Source organism: Myodes glareolus, chromosome 13 (genome assembly GCF_982192425.1).
Source record: "Myodes glareolus chromosome 13, mMyoGla1.1, whole genome shotgun sequence".
Lineage (NCBI taxonomy): Eukaryota > Metazoa > Chordata > Mammalia > Rodentia > Cricetidae > Myodes > Myodes glareolus.
In genome coordinates, this window is record NC_142038.1 from 27460106 (window position 1) to 27487367 (window position 27262).

The following is a 27262-nucleotide window of genomic DNA, read 5'->3' on the forward strand; positions in this document are numbered from 1 at the left end:
TTTCTTCCTGTTTTATAAAAGCAGCTGCAGAAAACCTATAAAACAGACTAAAATAAGGGAACAAGAAAGGAAAAAGAGAAGAAGAAGCCAGGTATAATGTCTTTAATTCTAGTATTTGAGAGGCAGAGGCAGGCAGATCTCTGTGAATTCAAGGCCGACCTAGAAATAGGCTTACCCACTACTGTTAACTTTCCCAGTATTACTTAGGGAATTACATATGGGAAAGAACTTTGGGGGAAGGAGACAAGAAGATCTCCTGTAGCCCAGGCTAACCTTGAACTGGCAAATAGTTGAGAATTACCTTGAACTCCTGACTCTCGCCTCTGCCTTCTGAGTGCTGGGATTGTAGATACACACCATCATGCGAGGCTTTTTTCTTCTTTCTTGTTTTTTTCTTTTGTTTGTTTTTGAGACAGGATCTCATGTAGTCTAGACTGGAGTGGAACTTGGTTTGTAGCTCAGACTGCCCTTGAACTCCTGATCTTCCTGCCTGTAATTTCAGATTCTGGCATTACAAGTGTATGTTGCCACACCCAGCAGGGTACTTTTAAAAGCCATGTTTTTGTTGTTGTTGTTTTATTTTGTTTTTTTAAGGGTTTATTTACTCATTATGCATACTGTGTCCTGCCCAGAAGAGGGCACCAGATCTCATTACAGATTGTTATAAGCCATCATGTAGATGCTGGGAGTTGAACTCAGGACCTCTGAAAGAGCAACCAGTGAGCCATCTCTCCAGCCTAAAAAGCCATGTTTATTGCAGACAATTCACACTAAACAAAAATTAGGTAGAGAAGCTGGGAGTGGTGATGCACACCTTTTATCCCAACATATGGAGGGTGAGGCAGGTGAAGGTTTGTGAATTCAAGATCAACCTGGTTTACACAGCAAGTTCCAGAGTTCCAGGCCAGCTAGAGATATATAATGAGATCCTGCCATAAATAAACAAACAAACAAACAAACAAATAAATAAATAAGGCTGGAGAAAGTGCTCAGTGGTTAAGGGTACCGACTTCTCTTCCAGAGGATGTAGGTTTGATTTCCAGCACCCACATGGCAGCTCACAACTATCTGTAACAGCATTCCCAGGAGATCTGACGCCCTCTTTAGGCCTCCACAGACACTGCATGCATTGGTGCACAGGTACACTTGCAGACAAATACTCATAAAATAAAAATAAGTAAAATCTAAAGAAGAATTTAAAAATGTGTGTGCCTATGTATTATAGTATAAGAAGGACCAAAGGCTTAGTGGTGTGCCTGTGGAAGTCAGGCGAGGGCGGCAGAGCCCTTGGGACTGGAGTTATGAATGGAGTTATGAAATGCAGCATCTGAGCATTGAGAACCGAACCGCCTGCTCTGCTGGAGTTGAAGTATGAGCAATCGCAGCAAGTGCTCTGCTCGTCACCACTGAGCATCTCTCCAGGCCCCAGGCCTGAGGATTTTAACATCGACGTAAATGAAGTTAGTAGAAAACAGGGGCTCAGGAAAATAGAACACAGCAAGGATGGGTGGGGCGTCTCCGGAGTCAGTCGTTTGTTTTGCTTGTTAGTATGTTTGTTTGAGACAAGGTCTTAAGTAGGGGAAGTTGGCCCTGAACTCCCCATCCTTCATCTGGCTCCAAGTTGCAATTACAGGTATGTGCCACCTTGTGTAGCTGAGACCTCTCTTTAAGGGCTGGTGTGTCTGTTTGGATCTCTTCTGTGAACTGTTTATATTCTTTAAAGATTACGGTTCTTGATCTTGGGTAGTGTGTTGCTCAATAGAGGGAGTTATTAGCAGAGATGAAACTGTGAAGTGAGTTCCTGCTTTGAGTTCAAACTGTACAAAACAAGGCTGTAAACCTCAGGGATGGAATTCTCCATGGAGGGAGCAGGGCTGAAGGCAGCTACGCCGTCACCCAAGCTGACCTCTTCCTCTCCATCGAGATGCCTCAGCTTCCTGACCGCTGGGATCACATGCATGCACCACTACCCTTGCTCTTTAACCTCTCTCTCTCTTTTTTTTTTTTAAAGATTTATTTTATTTATTATGTATGCAATGTTCTGTTTGCAGGTCTGCCTGCAGGCCAGAAGAGGGCACCAGATCTCATTACAAGTGGCTGTGAGCAACTACGTGGTTGCTGGGAATTGAACTCAGGACCTAAGGAAGAACAGTCAGTGCTCTTAACCTCTGAGCCATCTCTCCAGCCCCCTTATCCTATTTTGTTGTTGTTGTTGTTTTGTGGTTTTGTTTTGTCTTTAGAGACAGGATTTCTCTGTGTAATAGTCCTGGCTATCCTGGAACTCGCTTTGTAGACCAGGCTCGTCTCGAATTCACTGAGATCCACCAGTCTCTGCCTCCTGAGTGCTGGGATTAAAGGCATGCACTGCCACCACCTGGCCTTAACCTCTTCTTACCTGACTGTCTTGCCATCTTCCCTACTGAGGCCACTTGCTTACATGTTGTTACCACTACCTATAAGTCTCCCCAACCATCTCTGTCTCAGCTTTTAGGCCCTGATCAAAACCAACAGGCAGTGTGTGGACTTTAACTATCCCTTGGTTAAAGTGTTCTATTTGAACACTTAATGCATTGCTCCCCCTGTCTCCGTGCTGTCCTGCATGCCCTGGATATTCCTCCAGCCTTCCCGCTTCAGGGACATGCTCAGTCACTGTCACCATTCCTTCACTCTCACCTTCGTCCCCTTGTTGCCTCTGGAGAAAAATCACAGTGACTAACATCTGTGCCATTGAGGAGAGGTGTGTGGGGGGGTTAGACTGCAGAGGGGCCTCCAGCGACCCGCCAGACTAGTATGTGGGAAGGTAAAGGTACCATGAGACAAGTGAGTGTGTTCAGGGGGCTGTCGAACCCTCATCACAACCAGTGCTGTGCATGTTACTGCTCAGCCGCCCTCTGCACTTCTCCAGCCCAGGGTCCCCAAACCCAGAGAACAGTGCCACCCACTGAGAAGATCTTCCGCAATTCATGTGATTAAGAAATCTTTCATGCTGGGCTAGTTCCAGGACAGGCTACAGAGAAACCCTGTCTTTTTGTTTTGTTTTTGCTTTTTTCAAGACAAGGTTTCTCTGTAGCTTTGGTGTCTATCCTGGCTGTCCTGGCGCTCACTCTGTAGACAAGGATGGCCTTGAACTCACAGAGTTCAAGTTTGCCTGCCTCTGCCTCCTGAGTGCTGGAATTAAAGGTGTGTGCCACCACTGCCTGGCTGATTCCTTTTTAAATATAGGATCTCATTACGTAGTTCTAGCTGGCCTGAAACTCGTTAAGTAGACCAGGCTGGCCTTGAACTGTCAGAGGTCTCTCTGCTGAAATTAAAGGCCTACGTGACCAGATTTCTTTTTCATTCTTTCATTCTTTTTGTTTGTTTGTTTGTTTGTTTATTTTGGTTTTTCGAGACTGGGTTTCTTTGTAGCTTTGGAGCCTGTCCTGGAACTAGCTCTTGTTGACCAGGCTGGCCTTAAACTCACAGAGATCTACCTGCCTCTGCCTCCCCAGTGCTGGGATTAAAGGTGTGCGCCACTACCGCCTGGCTAAAAGGAAGAAATTCTTAACAGACACTCTCAGAGGCCCTTCTCAGGTGATTCTTGGTGGCATCAAACTAATGATTAAAACTAACCACCTTAACTCCACCCCTTATCAACCTGACACACACATATCACTTTAAACTATAGCCTCTTGTCTCCAGTACACTCATGGTCACCTTATAACACTAAGTACACTAGGCAGACTTTTAGAGTTCAATCCCACAGTCATGAAAAGTATCAACACTTTAAAAGTCTAAAGTCTCTTGAGTTCCTATAAAATAAAACACAAGCTACAGCCTTCCAGCTTGCAATGGCACAGAGTACAAATGCCTGCTCCACAGCAGAAGAACCAGGATGTAGGAGGGAGCAATCACATGAGAGCAAACCCAGAGCCTGTAAGGCAGATGCCAAGTCCTGAAGCTCTGCGTTCTGGATCTGAGGTCTCCAAAAAAGCTTCCATTGCCTCGCCCCACCCCTCCATGTCCTATACACATGGATTCTCTGCTAGGTTAGGGCCATCACGTGCAGTGCTCCTCAGTGCATGTGCCAGTCAATGGTCCTGGCATCTCCAATATTCTGGGGTTGCACTGCAGCTCTAGGCTTCACCTTGAGAGCTTTGCACAATAGCTTCTTAGGGCCTCTCACCAGAGTGTCCATACCCACCCCCAAATCTTGTAGTTTTCATGTCTTCAGAACCTGGGACAACAGATGTTTTCCCCTTGGATCACAGCTGCATCATCATCATCTTATGTATGCTGACCCCAAGGAAACGCTTGCTTGTCCCAGTACAGAACACCAGAGTTCTCTTAAAATAAAATAAAAATATACATAGAGACTGGGCATGGTGGCACACACCTTTAATCCCTGCTCTCGGGAAGAAGAGGCAGAAGGATCTCTGAGTTTGAGGCCAGCCTGATCTACTAGAACTAGTTTCAGGACATGCTCCAAAGCTAAAGAAAAATCTTGTCTCAAAAAAAACAAAAAAAAATTACATTGATATAAGTGTGTGTACATGTGTGCATGTATGTGAATATGCATACACTTATGCATATGTGGTGACCAGAGGACAGCTTGTGGGTTCTAAGAAGTGAATTAAGATCATCTGGCTAGCCCCTCAACTGAATAATGGATTTAAAAAAAATGTGGTACATTTACACAATGGAGTACTACACAGCAGAAAAAATAACGACAGCTTGAATTTTGCAGGCAAATGGATGGAGCTAGAAAACATCATTTTGAGTGAGGTAACCCAGACACAGAAAGACAATTATCACATGCACTCTCTCATAGGTGGTTTTTAAACATAAAGCAAAGAAAGCCAGCCTACAAACCACAATCCCAGAGAACTTAGACAACGATGCAGACACTAAGAGAGACTTATATAGATCTAATCCACCTGGGAAGTAGAAAGTGGAAAAAGACAAGATCTCCTGAGTAAATTGGAAGCATGGGGACCTTGGGGGAGGGCTGAAGGGGGGAGGGGAGAGGCAGGGAGGGGAGCAGAGAAAAATGTAGAGCTCAATAAATATCAATAAAATAAATTAAAAAAAGATCATCTGGCTTTGACTTTACCCCACTGAGCTGTCTTACCAGCTCTAGCTTCTCTTTAATGGTGTTCCTCTCCCTCCCCTCTCCTCACCCCTCTCTGTAGCACTGTGTGTCCCTCCCTGGCTGTACTGGAACTTGCTATGTAGATCAGGACAGTCCCTAACTCACAGAGATCCACCTGTCTCTGCCTCTCGAGTTCTGGGATTAAAGGCGTGCACTGCCATGCCGGGCTAATTTCTTACTTACCAGTTACGGCTGTTTTGTTGCCGACATTTTCCTTGTCTAAAACTTTGAACACCCTCCTCTTGTTCAACAAATTAGCTCATTATATTTACTTATTTGTTTTTTTTTGAGACAGGGTTTCTCTGTGTAGCCCTGGCTGTCCTGTAGCTGGAGCTGTAGACCAGGCTGGCCTTGAACTCAGAGATCTGCCTACCTGCTGGGATTAAAGGCATGTGCCACCACCGCCCGGCAGTTCATTATCTTTATATTCAACTTAACTCAGTTTCTCAGGACATAGGCAAAATTAATCAGATTCTTTCCTAAATCATACAAATTGCCTCTCACTTGGTTCCTGATGCCATCCCTGTTCTCTGAAACTGAACTAGAATCCACCATTCAAATTTATGTCAGCATTTTTTTAACGTGCTTTGGTGTTTTGCCTGCATGGATATCAGTATGAGGGTGTTGGATCCCCTGGAACTGGCATCACAGAGAATTGTGAGCTACCATGTGGATGATGGGGTTTGAACTCAGGCCCCCCGGAAGAGCAGCCAGTACTTTTAACCGTTGAGTCCTCTCTCCAGCTCTCTCTCAGTGTTCTTTTTATTTGTTTTCATTTTTGTTTTCCAGATGGAGTTTCTCTGTGTAACAGTCCTGACTGTTTTGGAACTATGTAGACCAGGCTGGCTTTGAACTCACAGAGATCCTCCTGCCTCTGTCTCCTGAGTCCTGGGATTAAAGGCGTTCGCCACCACCGCCTGGCTCATTAATTGCTTTTCTAGTCCAACGTTCCACACGGCTCCTCATTCCTTCCCAAAACTCCTAGTACCGATTTCTGTCTTAGTTTATTTTCTTTTTTTTTTTTTGTTAGACTTGTTTATTCAAATATCCGAAAACACTCTTTCCACTTCCTCCCTTAGTTTATTTTCTTGTTGCTGTAATTATTACCCTGGCAAAAGCACCTTAAGGGAGGGAGGGTTTAGTTTCTTCCCATATTTCAAGGCATAGTCCCTTTTGGCGGAGCCATCGGGGAAGCAGGAGCTTGTAGTTGATCCCGTCTACAGCAGGAAGCAGAGAACGATTAATCTGCGCATGCTCATGTTCAGCCACTTCTCAATGCCTACACAACCCGGAATCCCCAAGCCCAAGGAGTGGTGCCGCCCATAGTAGATGAGTCTTCCTATATTATTTAGTATAATTGAGATATTCCTTCACAGACACTCTCAGAGGCCCTTCATCCAGGTGACTTTAGGTCGTGTCAAGTTGATGATTAAAAATAACCACCATTAAAAACAAAGCAAGCCGGGTGGTGGCACATGCTTTTAATCTCAGCACTTGGGAGGTAGAGGCAGGTGGATCTCTGTGAGTTCGAGGCCAGCCTGGTCTACAAGAGCTAGTTCCAGGACAAGTTCCAAAGCTACAGAGAAACCCTGTCTCAAAAAATCAAAAAATAAAAAATAAAACAAAGCAAAACAAAATACAAATAACTGTAACTTGGGCACCAGGATCAGATCTTTCAGTGTCTGAAAATGTGAGACCAAAGACTGGAGGTTGGGCCTGGAAGACACAGGAGACGGACTTCTTACAGGGAGCTTAGCTGCAACTCTGAGTACTGAGCATGGAAACTGAGGGCAGTAGCTTGTGCTGGTTTGGACATTGAGGTAGGAAATGCGTGTCCTTGCCCAAGCAGCCGCTAGATGGCGCCTAGCTCCATGATGCTGCCTGAAGGACCCAGTGCTGGTATGAGCTCTGGAGTTTGTTTATCCATCAGAGAATGGTACACACTTCAGCCAGGATGTCTCGCGACATCGCTTAGGCGTGACCAGGGCTATAGTGAAGCTGAAGCAGGAGAACATCAGGGCAGTACCCAATGCTGTTTGCCTGCTTCAGAGCTGAGCGAGTGGAGAAATTCTGCACCCATGCCTTTGTGTACTCTGCCAAGTCACAGGCTAACTTGCAAGGACCCACCCTTCTGTGCTCTCTCAACGAGAAGAACCACACCCATTGGGTTGTCTGTACTAGAGTATATAGCCCACCTAGGCCACGTATATAATCCGTGCATTCAGGGAACCCTGTATATGGGATGAGTAACAAAGCAGTGGATAAGGAAGTCCTAAGTCCCTCTCCCCACGGAAAGATCTATCTAATGTGAATGGTAACAGGACATTGTGTAAGCAGACTAACTATTATCATTCCGGGAAGAAAGATGACTTACAGGAGAAGGCCACTATGCTAGAAGTGGGAAAGGACTGTCACGGCCAGGAAAGCCTTGTCTAAAACTTACAAGAAGGAAGAGTAAATCAGGGGAGCAGGAATATGTGATGGATGGTAGTGAGAGTTCTGGGAACCAAACCCAGGTCCTCTGTGAGAGAAACAAGTGCTCTTAAGCACTGAGCACCTCTCCAGCCCCAGTTGGTGTCTTTATAAGTCTGCTCTGGAGCCTGGATATGTAGTTCAGTCGGTAGAGTGCCTATCTGGAATATACAAACCCTGAGATCAGTCTGAAGTGGCACATAAGCCATCCATGTTGGTGCAGAGCTGTATCTCAGCATTGGGAAGGAGGGGCTAAAGTTCAAGGTCATCCTTAGGGACATCCTTAGCTACTTATATCCATAGTAAATTTGAGGGTAGCATGGGCTACATGAAGTCCTGTCTCAAAAACAGATAGATAGGAAGAAAAAAAGAAAGAAAGAAAGAAAGAAAGAAAGAAAGAAAGAAAGAAAGAAAGAAAATAAAGTAAGCCCTGGTTTTGTTTGGAGAATCAGTGTCAGTTGAAGGGGACAGGAATGGGGACAAGAAGAGGACGGTTGTGTGATGAGCGAACACAGTGGCTCAGACCATAATGACAGCTATGAAGAGAGAGAAACACCACACAGATTTTTGGGGGAGTTGGAGCCGATGCAGTGCTTGGAGCAAACCCAGAGCCTCACAAGCAAGTGTTCTATCATCGAGCTACACCCCCAGGGCAATATCCATATTTGAGATTCATTTTGGAAGCAGACTCTAACCTTTTAAGATTAGTTGGGCCCAGGACTGAGAATGATTCAGGCTTAAGTGATGGGTGAAGCTGAGACCCTGTGCCAAGGCAAGGAGGCCTGGGGGAGGTACTTCTTGGGTGAAGGTGCGCATTAAGCTAGGAGGGTCCATGCTTGGAGTAACCTATGTGACACTCAGTAGAAAGAAAATGGCTAAGCCGTTGGAGGGTATCGGAAAGTCGAAATCTTATCGGCAGCCTCCACTTTACACTTGTGTGTGTGTGTGTGTGTGTGAATGTGTGGGAGACCTCTTCAAACACCCTATAATCTAGATAGCCAAGGGGTAGGAGGCAGTGAGGGCCACTACTGTAAGTAAGTAGGAGGGGCTGGCTGATGTTGGTCAAGGCTGCTGGAGAGAAGAGGCTTCCTGGACTGGAGGTAGAAGGAAGTCACCCGAAGGATGTCAGTAACCCCATGACTCCTGGGCAATGTGGAAGGGTTGGCCATACTTACCTCCATCTCTTTGTCTAGTTAGATCCTCCTTTCTCGGTGGTACCCTTCCCCCATTGCCATATGGCAGGGCCCAGCTGCTCACGGTTTCTGGGGAGAAATGGAGACGGGGCAGCCTCCGGGATGGGGCTGTAATTTCAGCTGGAGGCAAGGCTCCTGCATTTCAGCCTTCTGCTTCGTGTTCTCAACAGCATCTCTCATGTGACTATCTGGGCTATGAGACTCTCCTCCCCCCCCACCCCCCAGCTTCTCATCCTCTCTCCAAGGAGGGCCAGGTCCAGCGGGTGCCACCTGCTGACTCCCACCTGGAAAGGCATCAAGTCAGGTGGTACAGCATCTCTAGGGACCAGGGGGTAATGAAGGGGGCTGCCAAGTTTAATTAGTGGTTGTGAGGTGTTGGAACCTGCATCTGAAAGTCCCCACACAGTGTCTTTCATCTTCAAAACCTCCCCACCAGGCCGGATGAAAGGGCCAAGCAGAGGCCAGGCATTAATAATAATTATTAGTTTCACTAATAAAGCGAAGAAGTGGGATTATCACCAAGCTCAATTCCTTCTCTCTTTGCCTTTTCTCTCCTTCCTGTTGCCCCTCCTTCCCTCCCTCCTCTTTTGTTTTTCTCGATACTTGTCACTCTGTTCGGTTTCTGTTTCAAGGCCTGGGGCTCTGGCTCTCGGTCTCACACCGAGAATTGGGGTGTGCTAGGACATACGGAGAGCATCGCAATGCTAGTCTGGGTGGTAGAGAAACAAAGAGGTGGAAGGAGATGTGGGGCAGAAGGGAGCACGTTTCTGAGTAACTGCGTTCCTTCTCTTGCCGTTACACAGAGTGCATGAGAGACAGAGTCTTGCTGTGTGAGCCTGGCTGCAGCTCACTGTGCAGCCGAGCCCAATCCTCCTGCCTCTGCCTCCTCAGTGTCGGGATTACAGGTGTGTGCCAACGGACTCGGCAACAAAGTCATTAAACACGTGGTATGCCAAGTCCTAGGACGGACACCTGGGGACTCGGTCTGAGCAGGACAAACATAGGCTCTGTTGTCACAAGTCTACATCGCAATAGGGAGGAGGGACAATAGACAGTAACTGGCCGACACAAATGATGTCATAGATCATGATGCACTCTGTGAAAGGAACAAAGAGTGGGCTTCTGTGGTTTGGTTTGATTTAGGTTTTGTGTGTGTGTGTGTTTTTCCAGTGCTGGGACTTGAACTCAAGGTCTTAAGGGAATGTAAGGTAAGTGCTCTAATAGTGAGCCAAACTCCCGGCTCTAAATAGAAATTCTGAGGAGAGCTATGTGGGCGGCTACTTTAAATTAGGGAGCCATGTCAGTGACATTTAGATAGAGCCTTGAATGATAAGGAAGATCAGTTATGGGGAAAAATTGGGAAGAACATTCCAGACAGGAAGAACAGCCCTTGCAAAAGTCCTGAGGTGGGCAAGGGCTCAGCAGGAGGTGTAAAACAGTGGCTCTCAACCTCCCCAGCACTGTGACCCTTTAACGCAGTTCTTCCTGTTGTGTCGACCCCAACCATGAGATCATTTTCGTTGCTACTTCATAACTGTAATTTTGCTACTGTTTTGAATCGTAATGTAGATATCTGTGTTTTTGGATGGTTTCAGGTGACCTCCGTAAAAGGGTCATTCAAGCACAAAGGGGTTGTGACCCATAGACTGGGAACTACTGGTGTGGAAGAACAACACTGTTCTAGCAGATGACCAGAGTTTGGTTCCCAAGAACCCACACTGGGCATTTCACGACCACCTGGAACTTTGGCTCCAAAAATGTAATGCCCTCTTCCAGCTCATTAGGTACCGGAACATATCTACATACACACACACACACACACACACACACACACACACACACACACACACACAAATAAAATACATTCTTTCTTTTTATGTTTTTAAGGTTTTTTTTTTTAAAGATTACATATTTATGGAAGTTATACACAATTGGATCACCCTGGAGCAGTTGTGTTGATTTTAAACATCTTAAATTTATTTTTAACTAAGAAAAGGCCTTTTTTAAATTTATTTTCAGGACCAATGATTTTGAGTCAGGGTCTCTCAAGGTAGCCCAGGCTAGCCTTGAATTTGAGGTGATCCTCCTGCCTTGTCCTGCTTGGGATTATAGACCTGATCATAGTTCCTGGCTTGAACTGGGCTCTGCAAATTATGTAGTTGGCCATAGTAAGAAAAGCTGGCAAAAGAAGTGGGTGTCCATGCATAGAAGTGTGTGGGCCAGTTGGCTGGTGTTTGATGAATGAGTGAGTGAATAAGTGGGCGTATGAATCTAGGAGTATACATAGGAAGCTTATCTATGGAGGCTGTCAGAGGCCACGTGGACCAGAGGATGCTGCTCCGTCAAGACCCTTCACCCGCAGACAGTACCCCTGCTCAGTGGCTCCCAAAATCTGCACTGCTTGTTACATTTCTCAGGGCCTGCTGTGGGCTCCCAGGACTAGGTGGACCCGGCCTGAAGCAGTGCAGTGAATAACTAGTTAGGGGTCAGGTTTGCCCTAGTTCTTGTCTGAGAAACAGGGTAATCCCTCACCATGATGGTGGTGGTCATATCTTGCCTAAGAGGTCTGAGACTTTGGAGCTTAAACAATCTGGAGTTTAAATCTGACTTTGACACTGAGTGGATGCTGAGATGCTTAGGTAGACACTATATATAGGTGAATCGCTTCTCTAAGCCTTGGTTTCTCATCTGTGAAATGGGGAAGTAAAGAAAAGAAAGGGCTTGCCTGGTAAAGATTTGATAGTAACAAGATTCTGCCAGAATGTGGCTCAGTTGACAGAGAGCTTCCCTAGCATGCAATAGCCCTGGATTAGAGGACACTGCCCCCCCCCCAAAAAAAAAACCACACCGCATGTGGTGGCACAGGTCTGCAATCCCAGCACTCGAAAGGAGGCAGCAGGAGGATCAGGAGTTCAGGGTCAAAATAAAACAACACAAATAAAGCAAAAGCCTCAAACAAACAAAGAAACAACAACAACAAAAACCCAGTTATTGTTAGCCTCCAGTTTCTGGAGACCTGGGCGAAATTAACATTTACTGTTAACCGTCTGCATAATTATGAACAAGTTCCTTCATCCACAAGCCTTGCTTTCCTCTTCTGTTAAATCAGGGTTTTCGCAATCTAACCCATGTCTACTCTGGGTGGCTGGATGATCCAGCATCCTCACTATGAAAAGTCTACAGATGGTTAACATATATGAGTTTCACATATGACCCAACCTCCAAGGAAAGTGGCTTGCATTTCCTGTCAGCTTCTAAGACTCACTCCCGCACTCTGAAAAATGTGCCTGGGAGTGAGTCTCAAGCTCCAAGTGCATAGCTGGGCAAGACAGGGGAAGGTCCCAAAGTTGGGGCAGTGGGAGGATGAAAGAGAGAGGACAAAGGAGCTGCAGCCAAAAATCCCCATGGCTTTCTTCCTGCTTTGCTTTGGGGCAGGAAGCGGTGGAAAGCTGCAGAGAATTAGTCTGACAAAGGACCTACTTAGTCTCCCACATCTGCTCCCCAGAGGTGGATCTGCAGCAGCCTCGAAAACTCGAATTCTGAGGAGTGCCCACCATGCACTTCATTGGGCAGGGCTCACAGGCTCTTCAGAGTCAGCCCAATGTGGGAAACGTTTGGGGTCAGGCTTGTCCGTGCCCTCAAGGTTACTTTCTGTGCCTCTGTTTTCCCATCTGAAGTATGGGGATAATAGTCATGCCTTCTCAGAGTACTGTAGGAAGAACTGGGTGTTCTCAGGGCTCAGCAAAGCCTGATGCGGAATGAGTGCTGTGGGAAGGGGACTTTGTATCGTGTTCTTGCAAAACTGATGTTGTCGGGGCTGGAGAGATGGCTTGGTGGTTAAGAGCACTAACTGCTCTTCCAGAGGACCTGGGTTCAATTCCCAGAACCCACATGGCAGCTCAAAACTGTCTGTAATTCCAATTCCAGGGGATCTGAGACCTTCACACCAATGTACATAAAGCAAAATTAACTAGATCATAAAAAATTCTTTAAAAAAAAAACCTGATGCTGTCTAGCAAGTTGGGTGGAGTCTGTCACATCTTACGTAACATGTCAAGACCTTTTCTCCCCCCACATCTTGCAGTCCTGTCTTGCCGCACTCATGCATCCATGTATGCATCTGTTTATTTAACATGCACGTAGGCAGTATATGGTAGCATAGCGTGGCAGACGGTCCCTGAAATCTTCCTAGAAGGGCATCAGAAGCTCAGGGTCATTCTTCACTGCAAACTGAGTGTAAAGCCAGCTTGGGCTTTATAAGACCTCATCTCAAAAAACAAACAAACAAACAAACAAAAAAACCCCAAAACAAAAAACAATAGCTTTTGTTAGCCTCCAGTTTCTGGAGCCATAGGTCCACATTAGCGTCTGCCCCTAATTGGGTATATAATCATGAACAAGTCACTCACATTTACTTACTATCTGTAGGCCTACTTCTGAGTGCTCTGAATCTTGCTACCAGGACACAAACACTGCAGTTAGGGGTGGGAGCCAGACGAGTGTGTACCCCGGACCACACAGCTCTGAGTCCTTGATTCCAGGCTCCCTTCCTGCAGGTTTGTGCTCCAAATCTAGATTTAGAGAATTCCTTCCTGCTGGACCCCAGCTCTCTCTCACCTCCACTTGGTCAGAAGCAGATCCTCCGAAGCCCCAAGCTGAGCTGTTTTCTGTTGCCCTCCACAGGATCTTTGTCAATTCCTCCCGAATTCTCCTGACCACAAAGACCCACCCTGGGGTTTTCCTTGCATGGAGAAGCCCAGTCTGGAGGTAACCCGTGGAGAATGCAGCTATGGGCCACCCAGAGCATTTGTCTCTTTAGCAGTAGAGCACAGGGTACCTGGGGGTAGAGTGACAAATCGCTTGTGATGGGTGCCAATCCTAGGTCTTCTAGGTGCCTAGACTGCCTTCCTCTGGTTCGGGGGACTGAGACAAGCCCTTTGTGGGGCTCAGATTCCCTGCCTGCTGGAACGGGGCAGTAACAAAAACTCTGGAGCAGGTCCTCAGGTGGAGAGGTTATCTCTAGACGACAAGTTGGCCTGCCTGCCTCTCCTCTTGGGCTCATCAGTGGATATAATGGGACAGTAGCTAGGAAAGGTCTCGGGCCACAGAGCTGACTAAGGGAGCAGATGAAGAAACTGGCCACTCCTGTTTTAGCGGTCAGCTCTAGTGTTGTGCCTCCTCCAGGCTGGTGCCCACGCCATGTTGAAACTGGGCTCTGAACTCAACCGGAATCTGGTTAAGAACTTTAAAAACAGGACAGTGGTGGCCTTTTTTTTTGTCAGCACTCAGGAGACAGAGGCAGGCAGATCTCTGTGAGTTTGAGGCTAGATTGGTCTACAGAGCGAGTTCCAGGACAGCCATAGCTGTTACACAGAGAAACCCTTTCTCGAAAAACAAAACAAAGGGGAGGAAAGTCTTTAAAAACAAACATGTATTTATTTAGTGTATGTGTATGCATGTACATGTGCGTGTAGGTCAAAGGACAGATAACTCTTGGAGTCAGCTCTGTCTTACTACATGGGTGATGGGAATAGAACTCAGGTTATTGGGCTTGGAGTTTATGTACCTTTATGTACTAAATTATCATACCTCCTCCCTTCCTTTTTGGGTGTAGGGCCTCAAAACATTAGGTAAGGACTTTCCTCCTCCTCCTTCTTTTTAACAGTCTCGTGTATCCCAGGCTGGCCTTAAACTTGATGTGTAGCCACAGATGACCTTGAATTCATGATCTTCCCGTCTCTACTTCCTCAGAGCTATGTTTACAGTCATGTGCCACCATACCCAATGTATGCCATGTTGGGAATTGAGCCCAGATCATCACACATACTTGGCCAACACTCTGCCAACCGAGCTACATTCTCAACCCTTTATAAACTTGGAGGGGTTGGAAAGATGGCTCAGTGGTTAAGAGCACTGGTTACTCTTCCAGAAGGAGCAGGTTTGATTCCCAGCACCTACCTACACCGCTGCTCACAACCATCTGTAACTCCGATTCAAGGCTTCCATGATACCAGGCACACAAGTCATGCACAGACATACACATAAAATAAAACACGGATACACAGAAAAGTAAAACAATCCTTTTGTTGTTGTTTTTTTGGTTTTGTTTTTTTGTGACAGGGTTTCTCTGTGTAGCCCTGACTATCCTGGAACTTACTTAGTAGACCAGGCTGGCCTCAAACTCAAAGATCCACCTACCTCTGCCTCCCAACTGCTGGGATTAAAGGAGTGCCCAACTTTAAACAATCTTAAGGAAAAAAAAATAGAGTCGCGTGATGGTGGCGCACACCTTTAATCCCAGCACTCAGGAGGCAGAGGCAAGCGGATCTCTGGGAGTTCGAGGCCAGCCTGGTCTACAAGAGCTAGTTCCAGGACAGCCTCTAAAGCTACAGAGAAGCCCTGTCTCAAAAAACCAAAAAGAAAAAAAAAACGAAAAGAAAAAACCCAACAACTTTATTTTGAGGCAGAACTTTCCTACCTTACTCAATTTGGCCTTGATGTGGTTCAGGTCGGCCTTGAACTTTCTTCTCTTTCTGTGGAACCAGTTTTCATCAGGACATTTCTGGACCCAGCCTGAGCATCCTGCTGTGATTGAATGTCTAGGTGACTCCTAAATACCTGTGAGAGATGGGTAGGTCTTGAAGACTGAATCCTCACAATGGGAGTTAATACCCTCATAAGATATGCCCAAGAACTCATTTGTCTCTTCTGCTATTCGAGGGCACGGCAGAGAGTCATCTATGAGCTAGAAGGGGCTTGCTGAGACTCAGAATCTGCCAGAGCCTTGCTCTTAGGTTTCCCAGCCTCTAAAATCGGGAGACAGATTTCTGTAGTTTACAAGTCCGTCCGTCCATGAGATTTGTTCTGGCAGCTCAGACCAAGAAACACCCCAAAGCCACGAAGGCACTACCAGACAGCAATGTGTGTGGCCTCCCCTAGTGTCCTTGATAGTCAACCTTGCCCATCTTGCTCCTTGTCCTCCCCCAGAGAAAGGTGGTGATTGGGACTGGAGCTGGGGAGCAGAAGAGACTTGCTGCTAAGCAGATGTTCCTTTGGGCATGGTGCAACACTCACCTTGTGCCTTCAACTCTTGGGTATGTCTCCCCATCTGCACAGTGAAAGACACAGATCCTGTGACCCTCAGAGACTTCTGACTCTCCAAGCACCAAGGCATGGACCCCTGACTTCTGTCCTCCCCAGACTCGAGCCTTGAAAAATGGAAAAAGCCTATCTCACTGTTGGGGAACTCCATCTGGGCTTAACATACCCCAGATGCTGTCCTGACTCCTGAAACCAAAGGAGGGAGCTGGGAAAGGCCTGTTTCCACAAAGACTCAAGGCCAGGGTCTCCCTTGCAGACGAATGCACAAGGATGGAGATGAAGAACTCCAGGATTGGCAGAGGAACAAGGTCTCCCATGTGGAGAGGCGCGCTCCCCCTCCTCTCCCACAGGCTGGGCCAGATGGTATAGGCAGCTGAGGGGAGGCTCTTTGCTCCTACCTTCCCCATTGGCTCTGTAGGGAACTGGGATTTATTTCCACAGGAGAAATGTGTGGAGGAAAGCCTTTCTCACAAGCAGTCCTGAGGCTCAGGAAATGTTTTAGTCCAATAGAACCACAGCCATAGCATTAGCGAGCCTTTAGCAGGCTGCAAGAGTCTAGAATCTCAGAGGCCCAGCATCTTGGAATGTTAGAGAAATGAGTCACAGGATTTTCGGTTTTGATATCATGTTCTCCAGCATTGTAGCCACTAGGCACATGTGGCTTCAGAGCATCTGGAATGTGACTAGCTCATGTGTTAGAAAGTGTAGAGCACATAGGATTCTGAAGACTTTATATAAAGGAAAGACTTTGAAACAGCTCTTTGGTTCTCTCTCTCTCTCCGTACCGGCCCTCTTCCTCCCTTCCTCCTCTCTGTTTTTGAAAAAGTATCTTGTCTGGTGGTGGTGGTGACACATGCCTTTAATCTCAACACTAGGAAAACAGAGGCAGGCAGATCTCTGAGTCTGAGGCCAACCTGGTCTACAGAGTGTTTCAGGACAGCCAGGGCTACACAGAGAAACCCTGTCTCGAAAACAAACAAACATCAACAACAAAAAGAAGAAGTATCTCATGTAGGCCTTAAACTATTAGCCAATGATGACTTTGAACTTGTGATGCTCCCGAGACTCCCACCTCTGGAGTAAGCCAACACAGTCATTTCATAATTTCTTTATATTAACTACATTTCAAGATGATGCTATTTTGGTCAGTTGGGTAAAATACAACATGTTTACAAGATCGATTTTGCCCATTTCTCTTTATGCTTAAAAATGTGGTTACTGGGTGGTGGTGGTGCACATCTTTAATCCCAAGGCACAGGAGGTATAGACAGGCAGGTCTCTCTGAGTTCGAGGACAGCCTGGTCCACATAGCAAGTTCGAGGACAGCCCAAATCTATAGACCTTGTTTCAAAAACAAACAAGCTGGTTACCAGAGAACTTAAAAATTTATGTGTGGGGGCTGGAGAAATGGCTCAGTAGTTAAGAGCACTGGCTGGTCTTCCAGAGGACTTGGGTTCAATTCCCAGCACTCATATGGCAGCTCACAAGTGCCTATAACTCCACCTCCAGGAATCCAACACCCTTACATAGACATACATGCAGGCAAAACACCAAATCACATGACATTAAAAATCATTAAAAAAGTTTATATGTGGTCTGCCTGCATTATATTTATTCTTTTTTCAAAATTATGTATATATGCATTTTTTTTAGGTATGAGTTCTCTGTCTGCATGGATGCCTATATGACAGAAGGGGACATCAGATCTCATTATAGATACTTGTGAACCATTATGTAGTTGCTGGGAATTGAACTCAGGACCTTTGGAAGATCAGTCAATGCTCTTAAGCCACTGAACCATCTCTCCAGCCCTATATTTATTCTTTTAAGAGTATGCACGTGTGTGTGTGACATATATTAAACTTTTTTTTTTGGGATAAAGTCTTTCATTAAACCCGTGACTTTTCTATTGGTTAAGAGTGGCTGGTCCTGGGAGCTTCCTGTGTCTGTCCCCTCAACCCCACCCCAACCTGCACTGGTATTACAGGCCCAGGCCTCTTTTGAGGTGGGTGTTGGGATTTGAACTCAGGTTCTCAAGCTTGCAAAGTGAGGACTTTACCCACTGAGCCACCCCCACCCAGCTCCTTTTCTTCTCCATTCCCTTCCTCCTCTGCCTCTCTCCCCCACCACCCATGACCGAGAATTGAATCTAGGGCCTCACAAGGGCTAGGTTAGCACTCTTAGAACAGAGCTGTATTCTGGGTTGCTTTATGTTTCTAATGACAGGGTAGTTTTAGAACCTGAGACTCCCATGTTAGAACCCAAGACTCATAAGGTCATGGCATTTTAGAACTTTTCGTGTGACCACAACCAAAGGGCCAAGAAGAAAGGTACTTTAGAACTTAAGATGACAGAATTTTAGAGGTAGTTTTCCAAATCTTTACATCAGACTGAGGTTCAAACACTTCTTTCCTGTCACTCATAGGCCCAGCTGGCCTCCTCTCCGGCCTGTTTCTCCCCCCGGAAGCCACTGGTCTCCAAGCTGCAGGGCATCCCCTCAACACATGCCCCTGATGGTGGGATTCAGCCCTCCCACTGGAACTTTCGGCTTCTGATGACCCTCTCTGCTTTCCTTTCTCAGTGGAGCTGGTCCTGGGATGCCAGGAAGGGGTTGGGGTTCTTCAGGCCTCCTCGTCACTTGCCTCAGGTTTTCACCTGGGTAACCAGCTGGTCCTTTGGACTCTCCAGAGCCTACTGGCTGCCGGCTCCGGGAAGACAGGTGATATGTAAACAGTAACACCAATACGGAGAGCTCTGCTGGACAGGATGCTAGAAGTTCCCTAATATCTCACTTAATCTCCACAGCGAGGCTAAGAAGGAAACCACCAATGCTGTCTATCAATAAACAATTGGAGCAAAGGCAAATGACTGTAGGTGAGGGCTCATCCTGGATTCCAAAGAGGACCATTTGGTCTTCAAAGCTGAGCATTAGCAGGAGGGCAGTTTGCAGGGTGTGATGGCATGTGCTTGACTGCTCTATGTGGACATTCCTGTCATGGCCTTCACTTTCCCCTACCTGGTCCCCAGCTCTTACTCCATGGCACATCCAACCCAGACAGGTGGACATATAGAGGGGTCTTGGAATGAGAAAAATGCTCACCTTGAAGCAGGTAAGCTAAACCAAAGGGCTAACCACATTGCTGGTTCCAGAACCAGCTTCCCATCAGGGTCTACAGTGCTCCTCTTCCCATATGGCACCTCTCCAGGCATCCGGGAATTGTGTCTAGTTTTGATCCTGCGGGATCTATGTTCAGTAGGTCTCAAACCGCTGCACCCCTGTGTGCCAGCATCCCATTCACATAGAATAGGTAATCAGAAAACCTGGCAACCAAGGTTTTCTTGGTTTTATGCCATTGGTGTTCTGACAGATTCCTATCCTCCCCGTGTCTTAAGTTTCTCTATTTATTTTGCTTAAAAAAAATAAAAATAAAAATGTTGGGGGCTGGAGAGATGGCTCAGCGGTTAAGAGCACCTGCCTGCTGTCCCAGAGGTCCTGAGTTCAATTTCCAGCAACCACATGGTGGCTCAGAACCTTCTGTAGTAAGATCTGGGGCCCTCTTCTGGCCTGCAGAACACTGTATACATAATGAATAAATAAATTCATAATAAAAAAAAAGGAAAAAAAATGTTGTCAAGCAGTGGTGGCACATGCCTTTAATCCTAGCACTCAGGAGGCAGAGGTTGGTGGGTCTCTGAGTTCAAGGTCAGCCTGACATACATTCCGAGTTTCAGGACAAGCAGGTCTGCACAGTGACACCTGTCACAAAAAAATTAAGAAAAAGTTTATTTTGCATTATGAATATTTTTCCTGCCTGCATCCATGTGCACAGTGTGCATGCCTAGTGCCCATGGAAACCAGAAGAGGTGGGTGTACGATCCATGGGTGCTGGGCACTGAACTCTACATCTCTGTAAAGAGCAGCAAGTGCTCTTCACAGCAGAGCCATCTCTCCAGGCCTCTCCATTTCTTTAAGGAGAACTGGAGTGGTTCAGGAGTCAGAAGCTCAGATGCCAATAGAGTCAAGGGCAATAATGCAAATAAATGACAAGTGCTGGGAAGGGGCGTGGCTTAGGGACGGCGAGCTTGTCGGGTATGTGTGGGGCCCCGTGTCCGTGTCCCATGGCTCGCATCTGCTGTACGGCAAATGAAATGAGGTGGTGTGCGTGCCCAGTGTGTGTCAGGTCCTGGGTTCCAGGGCGTTTGGTTCCCCAGCACTACATAAAAACACATGTGGTGGCATAGGCTATATGTTACCACGTAAGAGGTAGAAGAAGGAGGATCAAAAGTTCCAAGTTACTCTGGACCACACAGCTAGTTTGAAGCCAGCCTTCACTTCATGAGGCTCTGCCTAAAAAAAAAAAAACAAAAAACAAAAAAACAAAAAAAACCTGAAAAAAAGTTGTCAGTTCTGGTTGCCCCAGGGTCCACAGTCTATTGGCTGGGCTCCTCCACCTGGCACTGTCCTCAGGGAACCTTAAACCACTTGCTGATAACATTCACTTAGAAACCTCTGGCCCCTGAGAATGTTTTTCTTTGTCTTTGTCAGATTGTAATTGGAGCATAACAATGGCACCGTTCAAGGGGGAATTAGCGGATTTGCAGAAGCCACGTTTTCTTGCTCGCAGGGTGCTGCTCTTGTTTTCGTCCCCTCCCTCCCACTCATCTTCCAGCTCAAAACAAACTGCAGTTCCTAAGTTTGTTTTCTATCTATTTTCCATTTGCTTAGCAGGTACCAAGCTTCCTCGTCCTTGTCACTGAACAACCTGCCTCCCTTCCCCACCACCAATCGGGTGGGGGTGGGGAAACTGTTACACCGTGTGGTCAAGGCTGTAATTATGGTGACCATGTTCTCCAAACCACAGATCAGGTCACATGGTCCAGCGCAGGCTATTTTCTGTCTCCCCTGCTGTACAGACATGAAATCACATGTAGTTATACATTCATTCATCAAATCACCTTACATTTCTTTTTAAAAAGCAAATGACATGAAATTTGGATTAGCCTTGGTAAATCCCACTATCTTCATAGGAAATCATTAAAACTGTGATGGGGCCTGCACAGACCTCTAGGCAGAGCGAGGTTTCCTGGATGAGGTGCTGTGGACAGTAGGCTTTGACGGCTGAATAGGAGGTTTGCAGGCAGCAAGAAGTGTGGTCAGTCTACTCTGGACAGGACCCACTCTTCTGCTTTAAAGAAATCCAGCTTAGGAACTGTGAAGCTGGCTGAAAAGGCCAAGGTCTTTGCTTGTTTATGGGAGTTTGTTTCATTTACATCATTTCAAGGACCCATCCTCGCCCACAGACGACTAAAACATGCAGACAGCATATTGTATCTTCCTGTGTGGTTCCATGCCTCTCTCTGCAGAAGCTAACACTGTATACTGCCCAAAGGCCTTACCTCTCTTGCTCATTCTTCCTCCCCTGCCAGGACTGTGTGAGGAAAACTCTAGAGGCAGCACCCATAGATGAATGAAGGAATGGAGTGCCAGTCGGAGGGCACTTTGTCGGTAGACAAGGTACCGGCTATGTGCCCAGTAATATGCAGGGCACTGGAGTTCAGCAGGGTTCCAGGCAAAGACCTCCAGTGACCTTGGACTAGAGAAGAGAGCTGGGCAGCTGGCAGGCACCAGGAGGACAGTGAGGTAGTGAATGGGAAGCATACACCAGAAGGTTCGGGCTGTGTCAGGAGGTCAGGAAAAACCCAAGAGAAAATAAACTTTAACCTTGAGGCCTAAAGGATGCTGTCATAGCTGGGCAGTGGTGGTGCTTGCCTTTAATCCCAACACTCTGGAGGCAGAGGCAGGAGGATTTCTGAGCTCAAGGTCAGCCTGGTCCACAGAGCAAGTTCCAGGACAGACAGGGCTACAGAGAAAAACCAAAAACAAGGATCGCCGTCATTTAGTTAACACGTATATAGGTGCTTATCATATGGCAGATACTGCATGAAGGGCTCCACATGTTTAATTCCCACAGAGCTCTCAGCAGCACACACAATTATTGCCCACACTGCAGAGATAATAGCACAGACAGGTTGAGAAAATGATGACCATGGTCACATAGTTTAGATGTGGCAGATCCCAGAAAGAATGACTTTGGTACATTCTTTTAGCAAAAATCAGCAGCCTGGGGCTAGGTTTCCGGCTCACGCCTTTGAGCCTAGCATTCCGGAGGCACAGAGCAGCCTGGTCTACAGAGAACATTCCAGGCCAGCCAGGGCTACACAGTGAGACTGAGTCTCAAAATAAATAAATGGACAGGCAAAGTGGAAGGTGAAGTTCTGCCCGCTAAGGACAACCAGGTAACGAACAGACATCAGGAAAGATCCTAGGAGGGTGGGAAACCAAACTGCTGGTGGCTTTCAATAGGAAATGGGCTTGATGAAGTTTCATTAAAAGCTGAGAGGGGCTGGGTGGTGGTGGCGCACACCTTTAATCCCAGCACTCAGGAGGCAGAGGTACGCAGATCTCGGTGAGTTTGAGGCTAGCCTAATCTACAGAGCGAGCTCCAGGACAGCCAGGGCTGTTATATAGAGAAACCTTGCCTCTGAAAACAAACAAACAAAGCTGAGAGGGGCTGTGTTGTGGCGATGGCGGCAATCCCAGTACCTGGGAAGCAGATCCATGTAGATCTCTGTGAGTTCGAAGCCAGCCTGGTGAGTTCTAGGACAGCCAGTGTTATTACACAGTGGGACTTTATCTCGAAACCAGCCTCTCCCTTGTTCTCCCCAAAAAAGCAAGTAGAAGGAAGGGTAGAACAAGCTAAGGAGGCTGTGCATCAGGTAGCACCCATGAAGGAGAAAAGAAGTTGGGAGAGAGAGAGAGAAAAAAAAAAAGTGCTCGTAAGCAGGAGTAAAGGGAAGACATGTGGGGCAGGCAGGGAGATTGGATTTAGGCCTGATGAGGAGTGATGAGTTTGGCCTCTGCCTCGCTAAATGGAGCAGATGAGGTGATGGGACAGCAAGGAAGTTTCAAGCCCGAGATGGGGGTCACTGGGCCTCAGGAAGGGGCCTGGGGAGTGGTCAGGAGGGGAGGGAGGAGTAGAAGAATGTAAGTCTTCCAGCCCATCTCCATCCTGGCTGGGTCTCCCCAACACACACATCCTCACAGGACATCCAGCAAGCTGGAAGGCACAGCTTATGAAGCAGTTTTGAAGACTCAGAGGTAGGGAATGCCATCAGAGACATGGGGTTACCTAACTCACTTGGCTAGCCCTCCAAGCCTGCTTTCAACATGCCCTTAACCTGACTGGCTCCCCGTCGTCTCTTCTTCCATGAGAAGACGTTTCTCTCTCCAGCAGGCCCTCAGGATTTTAGGTTCAGTCCAGGCTGGAGCCAGCTGCTCCCGAGGCTGCACTCAGCGCCTGACACCCTTCAGTCTCTTCTGACTCAGCCTTCCCCTCCTGCTTCCTCTGCCATGCTCCACGCAGCTTTTCCAGAACCACTTCCACGTGGTCCTGGTGAATTGTTCCTTGTACCAGAAAAGTCTATCTTCCTTTCCCAAACCCACCCTAGCTGTTCATCTGATCCAGCTCTCTGAGAGGCTGACTCTCTGGAGCCCCTCCCTCCTTTGCTCCTTCCATCTTGAGAGCCAAAGCACTTGGACCTTACCTCACTCCAGGCTCACTTTGGCCAGAACAAAGGAGCGGAGTAGGGGGGAGGCTCATGCCCATTTGAACTCTTTGAACACTTTGCTCCTACTGTCTCAACCTCCTGCATGGAATTATAGCACGTACCATGTACGCAGTGCTGGGGTTGAACTCAGGGCATCCCGCATGCTAGACAAACACTCTACCAATTGAGCTACATTCTCAGCTCATAGCTTGAGCATGAACTCCCAACTCTGCCCCTCCCACACGGTGTCTAAAATACAGATCAGGTTCACGGGGGGCTGCATCCTGACGGAATGGGCCTTCTGAACTGCCTTCCAGGGCCTTGACCTGCTCAAGCCTCAGTCCATTTTTCAAGGACTTTCCACCCTGCCCGGTGTGGAAACTCAGATTGTTAAGAATTTGCTGGTCTCTGCTGTTTTCCCTGGCCAAACTGGCGGTGGCTGCAGTATGTGCTTGGAAGTCACATCCTGTCCACATGTGGCCTGCAGTTGTGGCCTGTGGTTACGCTCCTTCCAGAGGTGTAGCATGGGCACATATAGGAAGCAGAAGCCTGGTAACTTCTCAGCTCCCACACCAGCATCTGTGTTTAGGCTTCAATATTCCCACTCTCCTGGGAGACACAGCAGGCTGACCAACAAGGACACCTGATCCCACTGGGGAGATCCTATGGGCCTGTTCTGCCTCCCAGCGCCAGCTGCCTTCTTTGAACTCTCCTCTCTGCTCTGATTGCTCGCATTTTTTTTTATTATTATTATTTTCAATTCTGTTCCTACAGTTAATCCTGAGCCTCTGATGGTGCTTGAGAGTCCAGGATGTTTCCCATGTTTGCAGTGGCCTCAGTCCGTCTGCCTGGTAATCTGTAATCTGTAAGGACCTTTTTTTTTTTTTGTTTTGTTTTGTTCCTTTTGTTTATCGAAACTGGGTTTCTCTGTGTAGCTTTGGAGTCTGTTCTGGAACTCGTTCTGTACACCAGACTGGTCTCAAACTCACAGAGATCTGCCACCTGGCTTTCTGCATGGACCTTTCAAAGGCTGTCAATACCTATTCTTCCACTGGACCCTACCTTCCTCTCCCTTGAAGGTTTACTGGTTGGCTGAGGGATGGCAGATCTCCCTGGGCTGCGAATCAATTCTAGCACCAACTGTTAAGGACTCTCAGCACCCTACAGGAGACTCAGTGTTTCCGGCTGCTTAATGGGAGGAACCTCGTCCAACTTGCAGGGTCTTTGAGACAGGTGTGATTGCTGAGGGTGGAGAAGAGGCCAGGTGGGAGAAACTTTTGCACAAGATGGTACACCTCTTTGTCTGTCTGCTGTGTGCCATAGAGAGCACTGATTAAGCTGGGTACAACTTGTTGAGGGAGATGACATCCTAGTAAACAATGAAATCAGTACGTGAATCAGATCCTCCACGGTAAAGGGAAAACAAGTGTGTTTCAGTCGGAGCGCGGGGCGTGTGGGTGTGGGTGTGAAGTCCTGCCCTGGAGAGGTCACATTGACAGGTACCTGTTGTCTGAGGAACCCTGGAGGGTTGTCACAGGCCAGCGGGGCAGAACTCACAGCCCCGGGGCCCAGCTAGCGATTCCAGGCCTGTAAGTGGCGGCGAGAGCATGTCTTTGTGCCCCCCCCCCCCCTTCCCTCAGCCGCCTCTCCGACCCCCAGCGCCAGTCCCTCTCTGACACCAAATAACTTGTTGGTTTCCCCAGGGCTTTGTTTGCTCGGGGTCATCGCCTCCGGGACACTGGCCGGGGCGCACCGCCCTCGCGGATCCCGCGTCTGACACCCCTCGGGCCCAGGCCCCCGCCCCCTACCCGCTCCGAGACCGGGGTCAAAGGCAGCCCGCGTCACGTGGTCGCCGAGCAGCACCGAATCGGCCGGGAGAGCCGAGGGAGAATCCGGGTGGAAGCGAGAAATCCAGCCCGGCTCGCGGCGCCCGGTCCCGCCCCGGCGCCTGTCGGGCCCCCGCAGCGTGCGCGCCCCGCGCCGCCGGATCGAGCCCCGCGCACGGCCACGGCGGGGGAGGTAGGCGCGGGCCGAGGGAGGCGGGCGGCCCGGCGGCCCTGTGCGCGCTCCCCACGGGCGGGGGTGCGGGCGCGGGCGCAGCGCGGCCAGCAAGGGGTTAAGCCGGCCCGCAGCCCGCCTCGCGCACGCCCGGGACCGGCGGCCGCGCGGCCACCCGCGCCGCTTCCCCGTGGCGCCCCGGCCGAGGCAGGTAAGGAGCCGCAGGGCCGAGCGGCCGACTTCCCGGGCCGAGCGTTCGCCAGCCGGGCACGGCGTGCAGGCCGCGCAGGGGCCCGAGCGGCCCCGGTGCAAGTTTGGTGCGCGCGGGCGCCGGGCGGGCAGTGGGGAGGACAAAGGGGTGGGGGCCTCGCGGGGCCGGGCGGGCCGGGGTGCGGAATGGGCAGCGCGGCAGCTGTAGGTCACGGATAATGTCACCCACGAGGAATGCCCCCTCCCCCTCCGCGGCTCCCGAACAGGGGAAACTTTTGTCTGGCATGGGAGGGGGCTAGAGGCCGGGGGTGGGGGGGGGTGGGGAGGCCGCCGGACCGGTTTTCTCCCGGCCCTGGGCGGCCTGGTCCCTAACTCCCCTCCTCCCTCAGGTTCCCCCGGAGCTGGGACTCTAGCATTTGACCAGCTCGAAGAGGGGACGCCTGTAGGACGCGGGGGTCTGGGAGCTGCCAGGAATCTGAGGACTCATCCATCACCTGGCTTTTATGTGCCAGAATCCCTACAGACCCTACATCCCTCTATTGGTCCTCTCTCCCGCCCCTAGAAGAGCTTGGGGGACATTCTGGGGCAATATTACCCTCTGGACTGAGGGTTAGACAGATCTGGGTGTTCGTCACTTCCCAGCTGTGTGACCTTGAGCAGATTCTTTCCCTTTTTAAGCCTCTGTTTCCTCACCTGTAAAATGGGTGTATCTGTCAGAGTGGGGGATGAAGCCAGGGTGTGGGAACCTCGGATAATGTTGGCATGCTTATATTCAACAAGTGTTCGGTGCATATTGCTGTGTGCCAGGCACTAGGCTAGTTCACTCCTTTACACGGTGTTGTTCACAAAATTCTCCTACGTTACTGTTAGGCAGATGTTATAGAGGGGAAACTGAGTCATCGAATGAAAAATGTCATGAGAGTAGGAAGTGGGAGTTGGATTTGCCCCTTCTCTCAGTCCTACATATGAACTACAGATCCCTATTAAGCCCGTTGGTATGACTGGGTTTATGGTTTCATTTTCAGTGGAATCATGTGAACTGCCTCCCTACCCCATCGCCCTTCCCCAGGTGAGGCACCCTTCTACCTGGCACTTGCCTGGGTGAGGTCTCGTGCCCTTGCTCCTGTTAGTGTGGCAGCTGGAGCTGGAGGGGAGATCCGTTGGAGCCTGTGATCAGAGAGAGCTTCATGATGGTCCAAGTTCCGTTGCTGGCTGGGTCCTGGTAGGAACGCTCTCCCAGTGTGGGTGGTGGTTCAGGGAGGAGTCTGACTCCCTGGCTCCAACTGGGGACAGCTGGTGGCTTTGTCAACAGACTTCCCCAGCACCCAGGAGACCTGCAGAGGCTTTTATCTCCCTTTAGACCTGTCACTTTCAGATCACCAGGGGGTAGGAGGTTGGGCTCAAGAGTTGAACCCTTGGGCAGATCAGGGATCTAAGGCCAAGGATTTATGTCCCAAGCGTTTTAGTCTTCATGGCCAAACTAAGGGAGGCTTTGATACCCTAGCCTTAAAGGTCGTTGGAGCTAGTATGGAGGGTGAACTTTGCGCCA

General features: G+C 48.5%; 1 protein-coding gene and 1 long non-coding RNA gene across 4 annotated transcripts in view; one reads left to right on the forward strand and one right to left on the reverse strand.

Annotated features, from left to right (window-relative positions):
• Positions 1 to 191: 191 nt before the first annotated feature.
• Positions 192 to 27021, reverse strand: LOC125390177 (uncharacterized). 2 transcript variants are annotated; one of them, XR_015734696.1, is made up of 4 exons: positions 26811 to 27021; positions 15871 to 16004; positions 15275 to 15414; positions 192 to 490 (listed from the first exon to the last, which is right to left on the reverse strand). It is a non-coding gene; the product is annotated as an uncharacterized LOC125390177 (long non-coding RNA). The 2 variants fall into 2 exon arrangements; XR_007228681.3 differs by lacking the exon at positions 192 to 490 and adding an exon at positions 630 to 929.
• Positions 25384 to 27262, forward strand: part of Ndst1 (N-deacetylase and N-sulfotransferase 1) — a 61009-nt gene continuing 59130 nt past the window's right edge. The window contains exon 1 of one of the 2 annotated variants that reach the window (XM_085699814.2): positions 25384 to 25524. The gene's annotated coding sequence lies outside the window, so the exon portion shown is untranslated. Of the gene's footprint in view, positions 25525 to 25585; positions 25715 to 27262 lie in introns of those variants that run through there. The other variant, XM_085699813.2, reaches the window with a different exon arrangement.